General features: G+C 34.9%; 1 pseudogene; it reads left to right on the top strand.

Annotated features, from left to right (window-relative positions):
• The first annotated feature begins 11,802 nt into the window (after positions 1-11,802).
• Positions 11,803-12,759, top strand: LOC140846102 (olfactory receptor 6F1-like; annotated as a pseudogene).

Here is a 12,759-nt window from a genome sequence, read left to right as displayed (position 1 = left end):
TATATATACAATTTTTACTATTTTTAAAATTCCTTGCCATAAAGGTGCAGACTTGATAGCTCCTATATCACAGTGAAAAGATCAGGAAAATGAAACATGATGGCAATTATGTTCATGTCTACACATTTCTGTGTTAAACACTTAGGAAACTCCCAATCATAAAACTTTATTGAAAGATGTGAAAGGCTTTATGCCACACCATTACTGTTTCCTATTGTGCACTATTGATGTATTATAATATATAAAATTACATATAGAGTGGAACTATAGCTTATAAGGTATAGTTATATGACATAAGCTGTAGTTCATATGTAAGTTAGTTATGCATTTTACATGACAAAGGAATGTCTGAGAAAGAACAGTGCCTCAGGTTACAGAATATCCAAAATTATAAATGTTCTTTTATGTAAATCCATTACTCTCTTGGAAAGTAAAAAATGGCATTGTTTATGTGTCCCCAGGTATACTCACAAGACTTTATTCCATTTGGTTATTTTCAGAAATGGAATATTATGGGAAAATTTTGTTTAAACTCTCCTTTTCACCAAGCTCTGTAGTAGAGCACACTACTTTCAATTTGTTCATAAGGGAAGAAAGCTAATTAATTATGCCCTGCTGCATCATTGGCTGTGTCACCCCATCTATGGTATAAATGAACACCAAATTCCTCAGTTTTTTTTTCTGAATTGTCCTCTCTCTGGCCAAGATGCCCAGAAAAGCCTGCTCTGAGATCTCCCCCTGTGGGGATGAATGGGGTCACATCAGCTTTGAGCCTCAGAAGTTTGCCCTGCACCTTGAGACATTCGTATAGATTCCCAGAGGACTTTCCTTTGAAGACGGTCAGTGTCCTCTTCCTTAGGGACCAAAGGAAGAAGAAAGTCTGGAAACTATTAAAAATGACTTCGCAGGAACTGAAGGAATAACATCCTATGTGGTTTCTTTAGCTCCCATTACCCATCTTATCCACCCTTCATTTTTGATTGCAGAATTGTATTCCTCAATATTTCAGACACCATAAACACAGCCAGAAAATCATATTATCTAGCTACAAAGCTAATTAAGAGATTAGCCTGGATATCTCATTTTACAGTAATACAGTGCAAAAAACAACCCTGGCTTGCATCTCTACAGCAAATGATTCAATGGAGAAAGCATTAATCAGATGCTTGGGAAAATTATGCTTCCTACTAGAGTAGATACCAAGATTGAGCCACTTCATGAGACATTTATGTATGAGAGCACAATGCCTATATGCAAATGGTAGAAAAAAACCTGATGAAATTTGTTAGCAGAAGAGAACACCAACCTAGAAGACTGAATAGAATAAGTCTAGATGATATTCACATATGTATAGTGATAAGGGAATTTACAGTATAACTTTAAGCTTGCTTAAATAGTTCAAGAAAAAGAATATGTTGTTTAGCATGTTTTGTGAGCATTGGTTAGCCCATATATAAAATCAAATAAAAATTCAATTCTTAGTCATAAATGCCAAGTACATCAAACATTTACCCATTAGGGAAAGAAATTGTAAACCAGTGGTTATAAATGAGGCAGTGGAAGTCACCACGAAATACTTGAAAATGTGTGGAACAATCTGTTTGCAGTGATATGGAATTTTGGTGGCATGTATGGGTATGGGCATGAGTAATTATAATTATTTAAGGAGCCAAATTCTACACCCAAGGGTAAATGTTTGAATAGTGCGTATTGTACTGTTGTTGGGTGGGATTTCTATACATACATCTGTTAAGTTTATTTGGTCTAAAGTGTGGCTTCATTTCAATGTTTCCTTTTCTGATTTTCTGTCTGATCGGTCTATAGCTGAGAGTGTGGTCTCCCCTTACTATTTATTGTTGCCTTATTCTACCCTCAGATGTTAGTACCTGCTTAATATCATTTGGTGCTCCAAAGTTGGGTATGTGTATAATTAAAAAAATTTTTTTGAATATAGTTGACATACAATATCATATTGGTTTCAAGTACTCAGCAGTTATATATGTTATTAAATCCTCACCCCAATTAACAGAGTTCCTGTCAACATATAAAGATGTTACAGAACTGATTATATTCCTTATGCTGTACTTTCAGCCCCATGACTAATTTGCATTGTGTTTTGAGATTTTGTGCCTCTTTATCCCCTTCATCTGATTCACCCACCCACCCCAACCCATCCCCTATGGTAACCAATGGCTACATCTCAATGTCTATGACTCTACTGCTCTTCTGCTCATTTTCTTTTGTTTTATTTTTAGATTCCACAAACAAATGAAATCACCAGTTATTTGTCTTTTTCTGCCTGGCTTATTTCACTCAGCATAATACCCTGTAAGTCCATCCATGTTGTCACAAATGGCAGGATTTCTTTCTGTTTTATGGCTGAACAATATACCATTGCATATATGAGCCAGATCTTCCTTATTTATAGCCAATAGATGTATTGACAGACACTTTGGTTGCCCCCATATCTTGGCTATTGTAAATAATGTGACAAACATATGGGTGTATACATCTTTTTAAATCAGAGATGCTGTTTTCTTTGGGTAAACTCCTAGAAGTGGAAATACTGAGTGGTAAGGTATTTCTCTTTTAAATTTTCGAGGAATCTCCATATTGTAGCTGCACCAATTTACATTCCCACCAACAGTGTAGGAGGGTTCCCATTTCTCCACATCCTCACCAACACTTGTTATTTCTGATCTTTTGGATAGTGGCCATTCTAGACAGTACTTTTTAAAACTCTTTCTAATCATTTAGAATATTGAGCTCTGTCAGGAATATCTGCCAATTAATTTTTTTCCTTTAAGATACCCTTTGCTATTTTTCTGTATGCCTCATTATTTTTTGTGAATTATGGGCATTTTCTTTTTATAACATGTTAATACCAGACGTTGTATTGCCCTTTCCCATATTTTTCTGATTGTTTTAATTGATGATGGTTCTACTTGTCCATTTATTTAGGTACCACTCAAGTTTAAATACTTTTGCTTTATGTTTTACTGCTTCTTTGTGCTTTAGTTCACTTTAGTTTGGGTTTAGCTAACTTTTTTATATATTTTTATTAAAGTGTAGTTGACATACAATATCATATTGGTTTCAAATATAAAACATAGTGCATCAATAGTCACACACATTATCAAATCCTCATCCCAACTAGTGTAGATACAGTCAACATAGAAAGATGTTACAGAACCCTTGACTATATTCCCTATGCTGTACTTTCATCCCCATGAGCAATTTATTTCTTGATCGAGATTTTGTGCCTTTTTATCTATTCCCTTCACCTACCCACTCCAGCCCCTCCCCCATGGTAACCGGCAGTTACGTCTCAGTATCTAATTTCAGCAATATAACGGAAACGTTAAAATCTCTTGAAAGACACATATTATGGCAATTTCCTCTATAAAAACATGCAAAACCGGATTAGTCATATTTTGTAACTATATTCTGTAATTAAATATGCTCCCAAATAGTATCACTGGGCAGGCATTTATGTGAATAAAAACAAGAGGAATATCTTCATTAATATGCCATCAAATATCCTCATTAAAACACAATAAAATAATATCTAGCAATATATTAAGGATCATAAATCATTGCCAAAAGGAATATAAGCAAGAAATGTGAAGGGGGTTTAACATAGAAATAACACACATAGAAATAATAAATCTTAAGAATTATATAAATATCTCAATAGAAGCATTTGTAGCATTTGAAAAATTCAAACCTCTTGTGTTTTAACAGCAAAAAGCACACTTATCAAACTATAATAAAAATGGTTTTCATGAATTTAAGAAAGACATCCTATTTGTTAAAAAAAGAAACAAAACACCTGTGTCTAATACAATAATTAATAGTTGACCACTAAATCCCTTCTTTTCTGATTAAGGACAAGAGAGCAATATCTAATCCCAATATTTTACTAGAGGCCCTGGGAAGTATAATATGGCAAGTTAATTTAATATACCCATTCTTATAAGTAGGAATATTGATTGGAAAGAAAGAAGATAGGCTTATTTGTGAATAATATTGCTTACATATAAAATCATAAGTAATGTATTTAAAAGCTACCAGAACTAGAAAATGGATTTAGTTAGATCAAAGATAATAAGGACATTAAACAAAAATCAACTGTATTTTTATAACAAAAATTAGAAAGTGAAATTTGAAAAACACTACTTTAATCGAACTCATTTAGCAAAGTGTATAGAAGGTCTTTAATTTTAAATATATATGGAGGAGCTTTGTGCTTACAGGTATAAAATAGTGCTAAGAGAAATTCAAACAGCCAAATAAATGGTAAGATATACCATATTCATGCATCAGATCACTCAAAATTCTAGTGTGTGTGTGTGTGTGTAAATTTATGAGATGTTTCTGAAATGTTTAGACTAGAAAAACTATTTTGAGAACATAAAGTTGTAGGATTTTTACTATCTGATTTCCAGATGAAATATAAAGTGCTGTTAGTAAACACTGCTATTTGCATAAATATAACCAAATGCTTCATATAGAGTCATGAAATAGACCCACTGTTTCATAATTTTCCAAAAAAAAGCAAAAATTCAGTGAATAAAGTATTGTACTTGTTAAAATAGCATAGAAAATCCATTCTGGAAATATAAAATCTGAAATTTCCCTTTATGCCATGCACAAAATTCACTAGAAAAGACTCATTACCTAAATGTAAGATTTGAAATTACAATTTTCTAGAAGAAATATCAAAAACATCATAAACTTGTAGTAGTATAAGTCATATATGACCCACACCACCAAGAATAAATCATAAAAGATAAAAATGGTAATATTGACTTCATGAAAATTAAAACTTTGCTCTTTAGGAAACATTGCCAAGGAAATGAAAAAGCAAAATAAAAACTGAAAGAAAAATATACACAAACACATCACACAAATATACCTCTAAATGGAACTAGAACGATTAAATAATGGGGTAAAATAATCAATTATAAATGCCCACATTTGGGCACTTGACAAAATTTCATAATAAATGGCCAGTGAACACCTGAAAAGATGTATCATTAGTCATCAGAAATGAAAAGTGAGAAATGAGATACACTGCACACACACTAGAACAGCTAAAATTTAAATGGGGCAATATCAAGGGTGGGTGAGAATATGGAAATGTAAAATTTTGCAACAATTTTGGAAAAGCCATGGTAATTTCTTAGTAAGAAAAATAGGCACTTACCACACCTCAGCAGTGGCACTCCTAGCTATTTAATCAAATGGAAGGGTGAATGACTGTGACAAGGATTTGCACATGAAAATTCAGTGGCTTTTTTCTTATTAATCCCACATTGGAAGCAGTCTAAATATCTACCAAAAGGTAAACAGATGCTTAAATTATTGTGTGCTTGTTCAAAGGGATGCAACTCAGCAATTGAACAGACTTACAAAACACCTCAGCATGGAAAAATCTCTAAATTATGATGTTGCAGGAAGCGTGACACAAAAGAATACATGATCTATGCTTCTGTATGTGTGAAAATCTGGAGTAAGCAGGGCTCAGCTATAGTAACAAAAATGAGAGCCTTGGTTGGTTGGGCCTAATGGGAAAATTGAATGAGTGCATGAGGCATGAGGAGACTTTCTGGAATGAATAAGAATGTATCTTTCTTGATTGCAGTTGTAATTACATAAATTTGCCAAAAATCATCAAACCTATATGTGTAATAGGTATATTTTATCATATGCCAATTACAGCTCTAAAAGTTCATTTAAAAATTATCCTCTATACCCTTAGCACAGTGATTCTTAGTGGGATCTCTATTAATACCTTCAGAGGGCTTTTGGTACTTTCAGGACAATTTTCTTCATGCCCATGCCAATACATGAAACTGACATTCCATGTTATTGCAAACACACCACCTCAACACATTTTCAAATATCTCCTGGTGACTTACACTTCCTGACAGCCACTAGTTGATACTTTCTTTAATAGACATATAGATAGCATCTAGATTTGTTTTATTCAGTATTATAGGTAGCTGTTTTGTTCTCTTCTAATACCAAGATTTTTCAGACGTTTATACCCTCTGCACATATTCACTAAGGCCCTAGAACATAACTGTTACATGAAATGGCTCCATCTGCTAGAGTGGGTGACAATTTCCATATTCAGTCAGCAAGTGCTTTTTAGTTTTGTTATTTGTTATAAAGAGATGTCAAGCAACGAGAGACGTTTTTGCTTGTCTAGTTTTGATTTTGTTTTGTGGCTTTATTATTGGAAAAGAAGACTATTTCTGATGTACGTTGTACTTTGGATGTTGGAGAATGCTATATTCTGGTCATGACTTGTGGTGACTGAGAGATGCCATTCTACAATCATATTTTGAAGGGTTAATACCAGAGGCAGTGGCGTCTAATGCCGCCAGTTGGGGAGACATTCTTTCCACTCCCATGAAGGCATTTCTAATGGTTCCCAAAGTTGCTTTATTCTTCCTTTGATCCTAAGGGGAAAGTTCTCTGACCCTCACCAGACGAAAATCTTCAGGGAATCTATGTGGATGTCCCAAAAGAGAGCTGATTAATGAAACTCAAGATTGATGAAATCCTAATTCTTCTCACAATGGGATCTGAGGTAATGCCTTTCTTTGCAGCTTGACCGCAGAGGAGAAAAAGAAAGAAAATAAAGAAATTTGCTGTTTATCTAGAGCGCAGATGATGCCCCACAGCCAAAGGCACAGCAGGGAGGAGCTTCCACGGCTCATTCCGCTGAGACCCAGTTGAGCGTGGTGGACCCCGATGCACAGCCGTGGTGAAATGGAGGGTTTAAAAGAAATTTAACTAATAACATCCCAGTCCTGAAAAATATTTCAAACAGAATATACGCTGTGAGTATATCTGTGGGGGTTGATCTGAGTTATTCCTCATTTGTCTAGAGTAATAGAGTTCTGTAGCAATTCTTTTATAACTTTTATAATGTGTAATCTGAGTCAATATACTTTCTCAGGCATTCATTTAGCATGTAGGATGAGTGACTATAGTTTAAAAATTAAAATATCAAATAAATAAAAATTATATGTAAGATACTTTTTATAAGTAAAAGTTATTTAATTTTTACGAAAGTGTTTATTTTTTTAAAATTAAATGTCCCCATCATCCAGTTTCCTCCTAAGATTCTATATAGATAGAGAGTGTATAACCCTAATTTTTGCTGTAGGCAGAGTTAGATAACCATCACATCTTTTACAAAAGAAAATAGATTTCTCTTTGTGATGATGTTTCCTTGATTCTGTTCTAAACCTCTACTTATATAATTTCCAAATAGTTAATAAGTGATTAAAGGTAGGAGAAGAAGAGTTATGTAATATCCTTTTCATAATAGCAGTAAGAAATACTTTGGAATCTTGATGGCAAATTAATAATATAACTGCTAATAATTTTCAAATGGAACCAGAAACAAAATCAGGGAAAGGTTTTTAAGAAATAAGTCTAAGTTCTTTCCTTGAAATTTTCTTGAATTTAAAATTCTAGGTTGGTTGCCAGTCATAATACTTTGCAAAGATTTTGAATAGTGATATAGCCTGCAAGAAACAAAATTTTAGTTTTACAAAAAAGTCAGGATTTTTATAGTATTAAGATCTACAGATTGGGTTTCTGAGACAAATAAAATATCCCTTGGCCATACTAGTATAATTTAAATTTTAACCAGATGTATCTAAAATTTTTATAATGTATATTTTGAAAACTTCTATGGTGTCAACAGGGCACCCCAGAGACCATTATTATTATTGCATAAAATCTGTACACATTTTTCAATAGTATTTTGAGATTCAAAATCTCCATAAAAGTTTAATCCAGAAATATGTGAATATGAATCCAATAGTCTTCACATTTTTTCAGCCAGTTTTTTATTATGATATGAGATAGCAAGTCTGTATCTTTATTATAGGAATTTAAAAAAATGGTAAAAAATATATATTATTGTTACGTGGAAGAAACAGATATGAGCTGGTGGAGGGAAAATAGGCCAGTAAAGCCCACTAAAAGGGACTCAAAGAGTTAACAAGATAAAACTAGAGAGCCAGAAAAGATAGAGTTAATCCCTGTAATAAAAAATTATTATATATAAAAATCCCTATGATAAATCTGTCTTCATCTACCTTGACTCTAGTCTGCTCCTCCTTGGGACTGTATTCAAATAAAACCTCTTCTCTGCTTCACTGCTGCGTCTCTGCCCTTCAGTTCTCTGTTGCCGTGGGAACAAGAACCGAGGAGAGCAAGCTCAAGCCCCCTAACATTGTTATATTGCATATGAAATATTTTATATATGAAAGTAATACATATATATATTAAAGTTTTTATTATTGCTACTAATATGTTAGCACTATACTTTACAGCTATCATCTGGATGTTTTGGCCCTAAAGCACATGTATCCATTGGAAAAATTGTTTTTATGAAAATGATACTTATCTATTTTTTATTTTGATAAAAATGCAACATAATTATAACTAGCATATTGTATTCTTATATTTGGTATGACTCTATGTCTCATGTAAAGTGTTCTTATGCTATGGAAAGAAACTCTATGTCCACTAAAGGATTAATGGACTTTTGAATTTAAAATTATTAGCTTGGAGTTTGTACCTCTTTATCCCCTTCACCTTCATCACCCACCCCTTCATCCTCTTCCACACAAACTTCAAATTATAAAATAAAGCAGTCATAGGAATGGAAGCACAGCATAGATAATATAACTAATAATACTGAAATATTTTGGTGTCGTAGCAGGGTATAACTATATTTAGCATGGTGAGCATTTGGTAATGTACATTTGTCACTATGTTGTACATGAGAAACAAATATAGTATTGTAGTTTCCAATTTAAAAAAAGAAAATTTTATGGTTGATTGTTTTTAACCAGTGTAGAAAAACTGGTGGATACACTGACTTAAAAAACAAGTATCTAAGAATAGTAAGCTTTTAACAAAATATTTTTATTTTATTTTCTTACATGCACATAATTATACACATATATATGTATATATATATATATATATACATATATATATTTTTTTATTTTGGTATCATTAATATACAATTACATGAAAGACATTATGTTTACTAGGCTCCCCCCTTCACCAAGTCCGCCCCCACATACCTCTTCACAGTCACTATCCATCAGCATAGTAAGATGCTGTAAAATCACTACTTGTCTTCTCTGTGTTGCACAGCCCTCCCCGTGCCCACCTACACTATACATGCTAATCATAATGCCCCTTTCTTTTTCCCCGCCCTTATCCCTCCCTTCCCATCCATCCTCTCCAGTCCTTTTCCCTTTGGTAATTGTTAGTCCATTCTTGGGTTCTGTGATTCTGCTGCTGTTTTGTTCCTTCAGTTTTCCTTTTTTCTTATACTCCACATATGAGTGAAATCATTTGGTACTTGCCTTTCTCCACCTGGCTTATTTCACTGAGCATAATACGCTCTAGCTCCATCCATGTTGTTGCAAATGGTAGGATATGTATTTTTCTTATAGCTGAGTAATATTCCATTGTGTATATGTACCACATCTTCTTTATCCATTCATCTACTGGTGGACACTTAGGTTGCTTCCATTTCTTGGCTATTGAAAACAGTGCAGCTATAAACATAGGGGTGCATCTGTCTTTTTCAAACTGGAGTGCTGCATTCATAAGGTATATTCCTAGGAGTGGAATTCCTGGGTCACATGGTAAGTCTATTTTGAGCATTCTGAGGAACCTCCATACTGCTTTCCACAATGGTTGAACTAATTTACATTCCTACCACCAGTGTAGGAGGGTTCCCCTTTCTCCACAACCTCTCCAACATTTGTTGTTGTTTGTCTTTTGAATGGTAGCCATCCTTACTGGTTTGAGGTGATATCTAATTGTGGTTTTAATTTGCATTTCTCTGAGAACAAGCGATGTGGAGCATCATTTCATGTGTCTGTTGGCCATCTGAATTGCTTCTTTAGAGAACTGTCTATTCAGCTCCTCTGCCCATTTTTTAATTGGATTATTTGCTTTTTGTTTGCTGAGGTGCGTGAGCTCTTTATATATTTTGGATGTCAACCCTTTATCAGATCTGTCATTTATGAATATATTCTCCCATACTGTAGGATACCTTTTTGTTCTATTCATGGTGTACTTTGCTATACAGAAGCTTTTCAGCTTGATAAAGTCCCACTTGTTCATTTTTGCCTTTGTTTCCCTTGCCTGGGGAGATATGTTCAAGAAGAGATCACCCATGTTTATGTCTAAGAGAATTTTGCCTATGTTTTTTCCAAGAATTTTATGGTTTCATGACTTACTTTCAGGTCTTTGATCTATTTGGAGTTTACTTTTGTGTATGGGGTTAGACAGTGATCCAGTTTCATTCTCTTACATGTAGCTGTCCAGTTTTGCCAGCACAATCTGTTGAAGAGACTCTCATTTCCCCATTGTATGTCCATGGCTCCTTTTTCTAATATTAGTTGACCATATATGTTTGGGTTATTGTTTGGGGTCTCTATTCTGTTCAATTGATCTGTGGCTCTGTTCTTGTGCCAGTACCAAATTGTCTTGATTACTGTGGCTTTGTAGTAGAGCTTGAAGTTGGGGAATATGATCCCCCTACTTTATTCTTCTTTCTCAAGATTGCTTTGGCTATTTGGGGTCTTTGGTGTTTCCATATGAATTTTTGAACTGTTTGTTCCAGTTCATTGAAGAATGTTGCTAGTAATTTGATAGGGATTGCATCAAATTTGTATATTGTTTTGGGCAGGATGGCCATTTTGACAATATTAATTCTTCCTAGCCATGAGCATGGGATGAGTTTCCATCTGTTAGTGTCCCCTTTAATTTCTCTTAAGAGTGACTTGTAGTTTTCAGAGTATAAGTCTTTCACTTCTTTGGTTAGGTTTATTCCTGGGTATTTTTTTTTGATGCAATTGTGAATGGAGTTGTTTTCCTGATTTCTCTTTCTATTGGTTCATTGTTAGTGTATAGGAAAGCCACAGATTTCTGTGTGTTAATTTTGTATCCTGCAACTTTGCTGAATTTTGATATTTGTTCTAGTCATGTTGGAGTGGAGTCTTTAGGGTTTTTTATATACAATATCATGTCATCTGCAAATAGTGACAATTTAACTTCTTCTTTACCAATCTGGATTCCTTGTATTTCTTTTTAACAAAATATTTTTCATGTACATGTTGACTACTATTCTGTTTACTAGATATACAGTTTATTCATGTATAAATTTCCCCCTAAGTTCTGAATGATGGCATATAATGAGGGTCACAATGTTAAAACCAAAGCAGCCCTCTGTCTTCATGAGGAAACCGGCATGGCTTAGGAGCTCTGTTCTGAAGCCTTCTTTCCCAGATCTACAGGTCTCTGACTAGCATTGCTGTGGATGTATTCAGCATCTAATGTCTAGGGTGTGTATTCCTCTGGGATGGAGAATGCCATGTTCTTCTAGTAGCCACATTTCTGCAAGAATTAGCTCAGATTGTGAACGTTCATATTCCCCTACGTAGATACAAATTCTACCCCAACACTTAAAGTGATGTAACTGAGGGAAAACTGCTTCCTCCCTTAATATCTTCATTTGCAGAGTAAATTATTAGGTTATTTACCTTGGAGATGTATTATTTAAATTAAATGAGCTAATTCATGCAAACTGTTTATAAAGACAGCAATTATGTTTTTGGAAGCCATTAATTATAATATGTTTGGCGGTCCTTTTTCATCATGAAGTAAATGAATATTAAAATATCCCATTCTTGCTCATCTATCATCCGGGCTTTGTTGGTTCCAGATCAGAGAGGATGAGCTATGGAGGTGACAGACCAGACCACAGTGATCAAGTTCATTTTTCTTGGGTTTCCTGGTATTTTCTACCTGAGACTCACATTGTTTGTGATGTTTCTCACTGTGTATCTGCTGTCCCTTCTGGCAAACACCATCATCATACTCACTTGTGATGGAGCCCACACTCCAGATGCCGATGTACATTTTCTTAGGAAATCTGTCCTTCCTGGAGATCTGGTACACCACAGTCACAGTACCTAAACTGCTGGCCACCTGCCTGTCACAGGGTGTCACCATCTCTGTGTCTGGCTGTATAGTGCAGTACGACTTCTTTTTCTCCTTGGGAGCTACCGAGTGCATCCTCCTGGTAGTGATAGCCTATGACCGGTACCTGGCCATCTGCAACCCTCTACAATACTCAGTGCTCATGAGTATTCCAGTGTGCCTGCAGTTCTCTGCTTGGTCTTGGATTGGGGGCTTCATTGCCCCTCTTCTATCTACCACACTAATCTCTCATCTGAACTTCTTTGGCCCCCGGAAGGTCAACCATTTCTTTTGTGATTCAGACCCCATCTATAAACTCTCTTGCTAAGACACATTCTAGGTGGAGGCCTTGAGCTACTTATGTAACTCTGTTGTGATTCTCAGTTCTTTTCTCCTCACCATGTCATCCTATGAACACATGGTGGTAACAATAATCAGACTGTCTTCCTTGGAGGCTCAGAAGAAAGCTGTCTCCACCTGTGCCTCCCACCTCACTGTGGTCACCATCTACTATGGCACCATCATCTTTGCCAATGTCTGCCTCCAGCCAAGTACAACTTCACTGTTGGTAAAGTGATCTCCATGTTCTACTGTGTGGTCACCCTGTTGGTAAATGTTCTCATATACACTCTGACAAACAAAGATGTGAAGAAAGCTTTCAGCATAGTTGTAACACAAAAGAGGTTCCTCTTGGTCAGAAACATACATAAGATTTGA

Source organism: Manis javanica, chromosome 14 (assembly GCF_040802235.1).
Source record: "Manis javanica isolate MJ-LG chromosome 14, MJ_LKY, whole genome shotgun sequence".
Taxonomy (NCBI): Eukaryota; Metazoa; Chordata; class Mammalia; order Pholidota; family Manidae; genus Manis; species Manis javanica.
Note: the sequence above shows the minus strand (reverse complement) of the source record. Positions and strands in the feature narration are given on the sequence as shown.